At 37.7% G+C, this 9989-nt stretch overlaps 1 non-coding gene across 1 annotated transcript; it reads right to left on the reverse strand.

The window, feature by feature from the left end:
- Positions 1-9279: 9279 nt before the first annotated feature.
- LOC117709698 (small nucleolar RNA SNORA48) lies at positions 9280-9424 on the reverse strand. The gene has a single exon (XR_004606942.1). It is a non-coding gene; the product is annotated as a small nucleolar RNA SNORA48 (small nucleolar RNA).
- Between the last annotated feature and the right edge of the window lie 565 nt (positions 9425-9989).

The raw sequence follows: 9989 nt of genomic DNA on the forward strand, positions 1-9989 counted from the left end.
CCTTCAATTTACTCTCTAACTCCTCCATTGGGAACCTTTGATCAGATTAATGGATAGCTGTGGGTATCTGTCTCTGGGTATGTCCGACTCTGGGGGACCTTTAAGGAGACAGCCTTATCAGGCTGCTGTCAGCTTTCCCAACCTGACATCCCTATCAGCGTCTATTTTTGGTGACTGCCCATGGAATATTGGCATGAGTTTCTTAGTGATATAAGAGTGAGACGAATATTGTTACTCTCATAGGCATTGTACCAGTATAACACATTTAGGAATACAAAGCTTAGACCCAGTCTTTCTTTAACTTTTTTTTAACTGATTTGAGATGGTCAGCCTGTGAGTTAAGGGACTATAGCAAATTCATGACTTGGAGTTTATTATAAGGGTGTTCTCTATGTTTTATTTAGAAATAGCTGAGTGGAGTTAACAGGCAACAGTCCAGATTACCTTACATGGATAGCTGGTTTTCAAAACATCAGAAATCCTTAGAATTGACATGACAAACATTTCAGTATTAATGTTCATTTTCATTAGAGACCTGTCTGCTCTGGACAGCTTCCTATATTGAATTCTAAGAAGAAATTGAGCATCCTTGGAGTTACTCCAGTTGTGGTGAGACAGCCACTAGGCAAGAATTGCCACTTTCCTTCTACAGACAAATTACTGTCCAGAAAAGGACACACTTGCAGAATAGTCGACTGATTATATCTGCCTAGACAGAGTAATCAGCCCTTAATAATTCTGCAGCATTAAGGTCTATCAGAAGATCCTGGGCCAGAAGGCAAAAGAACAGATGCTCCAACGTTTTGAAGTAGAGCGAGTGTCCAGGTGGTCAGAGGTCTCTATAAATTGGCTAAGTTTTAGAAACTACGATTTGTGCTTCCCACAATTATAGTTAACTCAATCATTCTGGATTTCTGATGGGGTTGAAAACATATAGCTATTGACCTTAAGAGAAAAGATTTGAGTGGATGGTCGTCAGCTGACATTCATCCTAAAGCCAGGTTCAGAACTAAATGTTTTAGTTAGAATAGATGACAGAGGAGCTGGTTAGTCAACAAAAGGATGGACTGGGTATTAGGACTATCCTGTACCTCACTGGTACAAATTGGCATAATTATACTCTAATTGTATTTTGAGAGAAAAGTTTCATTTTAACAGGAAGGGTGATGTGTAGGAGGAGCTAAGGTAGGAGGAGTACTGAGAGGAAGAAAAGGAGTAAGAAGAGGAGAAGAAGAAGGAGAGGAGAAGCTAGGTGATGAAAGAGAGAAAGAGGGGGGAGACAGGGAGGCAGACATTCATGTATCTCCACCAGTCAAAGATAGTTGTTATATCTAGATCGGTCAGTGGGTTACACCTCTGATTGAACAATTCCAACTTATAAAGCCTATGATTAACATTTTATTTTAAAAAATGTATAAATGCAAAAAGGAAAAGGGGGCATGGGTTTCCTAAGGGGGTGAGGGGAGGGAATGGGGATAGGGGATGCCATCTGAAGTGTAAATAAAATATCTAATAAAAAAAAACTAAAAACAAACAAACAAAAAAAAACCCAGGAAGACAGACAGGCAGAGAGAGAGAGAGAGAGAGAGAGAGAGAGAGAGAGAGAGAGAGAGAGAATGAATTAGGAGAAAAGATAGTTCTGAACATTTCTGCTGTGGGACAATACTAAGAACAACATCATTTCACGTAGACAATATTATCATTGCCATACTGTGCATCATAGGAAAAGTTATGTGAAGACAAATATACAAAATATAATTTTAAGAATACTCACTATGCCTAATACCAGATTTGAGAACTGCTGCTACATTTTTCCCTTGGTACATTTTTTCCCCATTTTATGATTTAAAAAACAATCACTGCATCAATGCTCAGCAGAGCAGCATTCTTGAAATTCATAAGCTCACTATGTAAAGTTAAAACATCCAGAGAGGTGTTAGACCAAAGAAGTAATTTCAGATAGGAATCTAAATTTTAGGCTAGAACACAGAAGTAGGCTTCAGATATGAAAATGACTTTGGGCTAGGACAGCCAAGTTGGCTCAGATAATTTGATCATCCTAATAAGCCCTTAGAAAGAGTGATCACAGGGGTGCTCAAGGAATTTTGTTTATTACCTTGCTTGTTCTTTTACTATTTGTGTTTATTGTCTTACTTGTTGCTTGACTATTTGCATCTACTGTATTGCTAGTCCCTCAACCTCGAACTGACCCTAATACTTGCATGCAATTAAAATGATAAAAAAGCAAAAAGCAGGAGGGGGAATGGGATCGGAGTTCTAGAGAGGGGAAATGGGGAAAGGGGATGACATCTGAATTATAAATAAATAAAATATTCAATACAACCCCCCCCAAAAACCCACAAAAAACAATCACATGAGATGTAGACTTAACAATTTTTAGGTATACATTATGGAATTTTTCACTGTATATATATTGTACAGAATAAAAATCTTTATAGATTTTCAACCTGCATGACAACTCTTTTCCCATTAAACAGTAACTCCCCATTTGCTCTTCCCATTAGTACTTGGCAGTTGTCACTCTCTATTCTGTTTCTATAAGTTTGATGGCCATAGGCAGCTGATGTGACTGCCATGAAGTATAAGTCTATTGATGGCAAGCTTGTTTCATTTAGTATAATGCCCTCAAGTTTCACAGTTGTAGCACATGGAAGTCCTTCATTTTATTGATGAATAAAATTCCATTGTCTGAAAAAAAAAACCAAAAAAAATTCCATTGTCTGTTGTGTAAATTTTCCAACTGATCCCTAAAGTGATGAACCTGAAGGGTTTTCCCACCTCTAAGATTTATGACTAATGAATGTTGAAATGAAAGCATTGTGTGATCTTGATTTCAAACTTTTGTGTAAATATCCTAATGAATCACTGCTGTTTTATATGATAGTTCTATTCCTTCTTGAGTAATACCATTTATCAAACTTTTGTCAAATATTTTTCTGTTACTTATTTTAAAAACCAACCAAAAAAATCCAGAAAAAAAAAAAAACCTGTCTTTGAGAAATGGGCATCCCAACAAGTGTAAGAAAAGATATTATGGTCTTTATTGGCTGTTTGTGGATGAGTAGTGTGCAATATTTTCTGGCCATTTGTAGATTCTTTCATAAAATTTCCAATGCGCCTATTACTGATAGTGTTGATTTTGAGTAGGAGCTTTTATGCACTCATTCTCGCCTTTCACACCTTATTAGTTATGTGGTTTGCAAATAATTCTGTCTTTGTGAGTTCTCCTTTTACTCTACAAGTTATTTCTTTTCTGTGCAGTAGCATTGCAGTTTAATGGACTCTTGTTAGCCTCAATTTTATTTTCTAAAAGCCTGTACTTTTGATGTTGCCACCAAGGGCTCTGCCAAGAACATTAGGAGGCGTATCCCCTTTTGCCTTCTAGATGTATAAATCAGAACATACATTTCAGCCTTAAATCTATTCTGAATTAGCAAACATTTGGGTCTTTTGCCTATAAATGCACCCCACACACACAAACACACAAAGGGTGTGTTAAGGATGCTGTGAGTGTGGGTACAAGTTTATTTTTGACCTGTCTGTCTCTGACTTTATGACAGTAACACACTCTTTTGTTTATTGAAGTCTTATAAAATATTTTGGTATCAGAGAATATGGAGACTCCTGCTTTGTTCTTATATAAAATCTATCCTTTTTTTTATCACTCATTTATGTATATGTCTGCGTACTTTGGGAATTTATGTGTCCAGGTGAATGAAGAATCCTGCAAAGAGGAAGTTGAGGTCAGAACAGGAAGTTCCAGATAGTTGTGAGCTGTTGTGTCAGCACTGAAATCTGAACCCAAGTTCTTCTGGAAGAGCAGCAAGTGCTTTTAACCAGCAAACCATCTTTCCAGTCCTATTAAATTGCTTTTGTTATGTGAGATTCTATTTAAGTACTTATGCATTTAAGGAATTTTTCTTTTCTTCAATAATTATTGTTGGTTTCTTGATAGAATTGTATTATATCTGTGAAAATTAAGATTTTTGTCATCTTAACAATACTGTCTTTAACTATGTAAATGTAAGATGCTGTTGTTTCTTCTGTCTCTTCAGTTTCTTTCAGTAATCTTTTAAAGTTTTTAAAAAAGAAAAAGCTTATTCCAAATTAATTCATTTTCATGTTATCACAATTAAGATTAGTATATAGGAATACAGTGAATGTGTGTGTGTGTGTGTGTGTGTGTGTGTGTGTGTGTGCCAGTTAACTTCTTTATTGGACATAATAGTTATTTCGTGTTATCTTTCCTGTCTTCTACATGTAAGATCTTGTATTCACAAATAGAGATAGTTCTGCTTTGTTTCAATTTGGATTCTATTGGTTTTTCTAAATTAATTCTGCTAACTGGGTCTTACATTTTTCTGTCTCTTTTTATTTCCCCTCTATCCTTTCTGGTATTGTCACAATGCATATATCGTTTTACTTGGCAATACTTCACTTTTTAATATAAAATCTAAATTTAAAATTTATTTGGCTTGTTTTTAAGATTTTTGATTATTTCTTCTATTTACTCAAGTTTACCATTCTAGCTTCCAATAAAGAGTGCAGTTTAGGGGCTGGAAAGATGGCTCAGTGGTTAAGAGTATTGACTGCTCTTTCAGAGGACTCAGGTTCAATTCCCAGCACCCACATGGCAGCACATAACTATCTCTAACTCTAAGATCTGATATTCTAACACAATCATACATTTGGGCAAAATATCAATGAACATAAAATAAAAATTAAAAAAAAAAGAGTTCAGTTTAACCATTATATTCTTCACCTCTGGAATATCTATATTGATCTCTTTAAAAAATATTTCTTCCTTTGTTTAATTTTGTACAATTATCCTGAGTTTGTAGAATATTGTTATGGTCATTTTAAATCTTTTTCAGTTAGGTAAAATGATTATTTTTTTTAAATATGAATTTCTGAGCACTTATCTTGGCCTTTTTATTCCACGGCATCTTCCTGTTTCCCTTTATGTTTCTTAGCATTTAGTTGGTTTCCATTAGATTTGAAAAAAGCAACTACTACCTTTTGCATCTATGGACTTTCTTCAAAGGAAAACCCTCACCGTGTCAAAAGATTTTAGGGGGTTTCTGTAATCATTTGTTGCTGTTATTGTTAGTATTAGAGTGGCATTTAGAAGCTGGCCTTCTTATCAGAAACTCACAAAGCCTTACTCCCTCTACTGTTTACAACCCAGTGAGTTTTCTAGATCTACAGCAGCAAGAAGTAATACTCCCTCCTCACCAGCTGCCACCAAGCATCTAAAATATGCCAGTTTCCTCTCTGCTTCTCTGTAAGGGAAAAACGTGCATTCATCTCTGGTCTGCCCTGGGAATGCCATCATGACAGGTGCGCTTACTCAGTACCTCTCTTGCCTCCAAAGGAAAACCTTCAACTTTGCCCTGAGCCATGTCCATCACAGGAAGCTATCTTCCATCACTTCTTTATGTTGACAAACTGTTCTAGTATCCTCACTTTGGCTTCTTTGTTTCCCCAAGGGAAGTGGTGATCACGGAGTGTTGTCTCTAGTTCCTAGGATTGAAGGAAGGGCTGACACAAATAATTGAAATCTTACTGCTTAGGCATTTTAATGCAGCTGTATTCAGTTTTGTGGTTTTCTGCAGTGTCAGAAAGGACTGTGGGACTTCAAATTCCATGATCCTTGTTATTACTTTTTAAAACCTCAGCTATTCAATATACATTGCACGTAGGGATTTACATCTATATCCGTTTTTTCATCTAAAATAATTTTTGTTTCCACCCTCCAGACCTTCCCATGTACCGTTCCTTGCTCTTTTTCAAATTAATGTTTATTTTTTCATTAATTGTTGTTACATCTATAGATGTATATGGACATATACACACATGAACTTATACATACAAGTATGCGATATGTGGTGTGTGTGTTACCAAATACAGAAATGCAACCAGCTCAGTCTGTATAATGTTACTTGTATTATGTTTTCAGAAACGATCATTTGGTAACACATTGTTTATTGTTTTTCTTATTCAGTTTAAGTTAAGGCGATAATGTTGGTAACACTTGGGGGTGCAGAGTCTGACATTACTAAGAGACACAGTCTCATGGCAAAGTTCCTGTTCCTTTGCCTTTCACAATCTTTCTACCCCCAATTCTGCAATCATCTCCAAACTTTAGGTGCAAGAATTGTATTGTTGATGTATCAGTTAGATTGTTCTTTACAACTATGAATTACGATTAATTGTGGCTTTCTATAATGGTATTTGTATGTTGGAAACAAAAGTTTCCTAGTTGAGGAATAAGGACTAAACTTATCTCAGATATAAGGACAAATATCTAGAGGTAATTGAGGATCATACTGTTTTAGTATAGTGGTAACTGAAGGTTCTCCTCCAAGATCCACAACTTCACCTGCCCCACCTACTCCTGTACTTCAGTGTCTTTTTAAGTACATTTTTCCATCAAGGTGAATTTGTGCTGTCTAAATGCTCCAGGACACATGGCCTTCCATGGAGTGCAGACAACATAATAAAAGATATACTCTTAGAGAAAAGTGTTCTCCCACTTCCCAGCAGCTGATAACTATCAATAGCTTCTTGGCCTTTATACCTAAACGTTCTCTTCATCCTGGGATTTAGTCTTGCTTGGGCATGGGCAGGCTTTGTGCATTCATGCTGTCATAACTGCTGTGAGTTCTTCCATGGAACTGCCCTGATGTGTTCAGAAGGTAGTATTTCCTAGTAGTAATCAATCTCTACTAGATTGTAGAGAATAATGAATACTCATTATTCTCCCTAAACATGTGGTATAGGTTTTATATTTGGTTAGCAGTAAATATTCTGTAGTCTTTTAATGCACATTGAGCAGTTATGAGTCTCTGTGTTAATCAACAACTGCTGCAAATAGAAGCTTCTCTGATGAGGACTGAGAGATGTGTGGATCTGTGATTATAATGATAAGTCTTTAGGAGTCATTTTAATACTATATGTATTTAGTAGAGAAATAGCACAAGGTTCCTTTCTAGTTTTGATTACCTATCTCCCAATTATAAATTCTGTTTTTGATATATTTATTTGGTTTATATGTTCAGTTAAAGTTTCCACATAAATTTAGTCATTATATATTTTATTATTTTTATTAACAATCTTCTAATCAAAGAATAGAGCCTGTGTAACCTTAATTTAAAATTTATACTAAAGATTTTTGCAACCAAATATATGTTCAATTTTTATAATCAATACATACAACAAAAATTAATACTTTATATCCCAGATTGTAAAGCATAAAATATATGTAAAGATAAAATATATCTACCTATTACATCACAATGTACTGATTGTGTTATTATTTGTCATTGTTGTTCAATAGAGAGTATACATTTAAAAAATTCAATTATATCAAGTTTTATTGTATATATAACAAAGTTTCTCTAAAAACAGCTTTGTACATTTACTCAAATTATGGTATATATAAACATTTAATTTGACTTCTCTTCATCATTAATTTGTGCTTGTTTATGCAATTCCCTTTGCTTCCAGTTAATATGTTAAACCAACTGAATTTTTCCTCTTCATTTTGATGTCTTTATTTTCTTGCTATCACTTCACACCATTTTTTTTAAAAAAAAAAATCTTTGTATTTATTCTTTGTGAGTTTCCAATCATGCATTCTAGTTCCACTCATTTTCCCGTGTCCTCATCTCTATCATTCACTCTTCAATCTACCCCCCAAATAACACACACACACACACAGAGAGAGAGAGAGGGGGGGGGGAGAGAGAGAGAGAGAGAGAGAGAGAGAGAGAGAGAGAGAGAGAGAGAGAGCATCTTGTTGTGAAAATTATAGTATCACAAAGCACTGGGTCACACAGTGTATCTCTCTGTCCACACATCTTCACTTGCAAACTTCAGTCATTGTTCTGGTTCAAGATCTCTGGATTCTGTGACACCATCAATAGATCCTCACTGGGCCTCCTCCTGTTGTTGCCCTGTGTCATGGACATGCTGCAGCTTTGGATTAGTAACGCTGGCCTTTTCAAGTGTTCCAACCATTCACTGATGATACAGATTTTGGGGTGGGACAAGTCAAAGCCCTGGATCTGGGCTTGTATGGTAGCTGACCTGGTCAGCCTACAGGCTCTCTCTTGTTTGTACCACCAGGGCAGCTCTCTAGCACTGCTTCGGCTAGGCCACCCAATGCTGTCCTCAGGAGGAGACATGGTCAGCTTTCCTGTTCTTATGTCCTTGGGTTGGCTCACCTGCAGCCAGGCCTACCTGGCTAGCTCCACTGTGCTGGCCTGTAAAGGAATGGGTCCCACTCACCCAAGTGTTGCAGCCTTCTGCTCTTACATCCCTCAGGCTGGCTCAACTTTGCCTTTGCCACCAGGGCCAGCTCCACCGTGTTGTCCCCAGGAGATACTGGGTCTACTTTCCCAAGTGCTGCAGCTGGTGGAGGTCAGAGATAGCTCTCTTGAGCTCATGACCCCGTGTGCAGTTTTCCAAATGTAGGAGGCATCATTCCAACACCCGTGGTGGGGTCAGCTCTCTCACACTCATACTCTTTAGGACTGTTCACCCACACTTGTGCCACCAGGTTCAGCTCTACTGTGCTGACTTGGGCAAAGCTCAGGCCCATTCTCCGGAGTGCTGGTGCTGGTGAGAGGTGGGGCTAGCTTTCCAGAGTGTTGCAGCCAGTGAGGAGTGAGGCCTATTTTCTACAGCCTCCTGGACATCATGTGATCCATCGAGCTGCTCCTACTCGAGATGTCCCCATGTTCTCTAGTAATAATATGAGCCACAGACATTGGCTCTGACCCCTGCTGCTGTGTACCCACAAACTCAGACATAGCCTACAGAGGCACATCTGGCTGGGACCTCACCATGGCTCCAGGTAATAGGCCTGGCCACTATCAACAGGCCACTCCCATCTACCTTCATTTCTCTAGTTCCTTCTATCTTCAGAATGCTCAAGCTGCTCTATTCGTCTTTCTTGACCAGCTGTCTATCATCTCCTAGCACAAAGTGGTGGCTGGTGCTGCAGGCTGGCCATATGGCTGGAGGGACCCCGAGTGACATCCTCATGCAAGCAAGTGTCTATGGTTGCCTATGCCAAGTATAGGAGGGCAGGTATGTGGGTGGCGTGGAGGTCTACATGTCCAAGGGCCTCTGTTTCTCTTCCTCCTCCCTTGCTGCACTATGTGGTAATAAGCCTGTGGGCATCCTTCCCAGCCCACACCACGTGGCATGGCAGAACACTGTCATTCTGACTGGATTTGATTTGATTTGATTTGATGTGTTCTAGACATAAAACAGCTTTGGCCACCAAGTCAGGCATCAGGCTAGAATGAACAAAGGACTGCCATATGCTCTGCCCATGACCAATATAAGAACAACATCACCAACAAGGTATCTCTTTGCCCATTGCCAGTGGGGACATCATGTTTTTAAACCATGTAAAAGGCTGATGTTTTATTCTAAGTGACTTAGTCATTGGACAGTCTCTGACTTTTATTGGGAAAGTTCAATCATTTCATGTGATTGATATATTTTACTTGTTTACTTACTTGCAACATATTTTTTTGTTCCAACTCTTACATTTTTCTGATTCTCATTTTGTGGTACTTCTCAACTTTTTTTTCTTTATAGTGGTCTAGTTTAAAGCAACAAGTAATTTAATATGAAAATGTTAAATTAGTTATTAAAAGTAACTAGGAAAGAGAAAAGGGATGCAAAACACGAATTGGAAGTGGTTAAAAGAGAAAAGGAGAGCTCATTTTTTTATGATAGAAGGCAAGGCTATATGATAAGTTATATGTTAGAGTTTCAGGTCTTTGGCCTCTATGAGGATTTGTTGCCCTGTTTTAATATGAGCTACTCCCCAGAATCAGTACTAAGCCATTCAACAGACAGACCATGGAAAGTGTAGAGTTCATTTTCTGGCCATAGCTATGAAATATTTTTCCCTAGATCCTATGTACATCAAGTGGTTTAATTCTACA

The sequence above is a fragment of the Arvicanthis niloticus genome, chromosome 5 (genome assembly GCF_011762505.2).
Source record: "Arvicanthis niloticus isolate mArvNil1 chromosome 5, mArvNil1.pat.X, whole genome shotgun sequence".
In the NCBI taxonomy this organism is placed as follows: Eukaryota; Metazoa; Chordata; class Mammalia; order Rodentia; family Muridae; genus Arvicanthis; species Arvicanthis niloticus.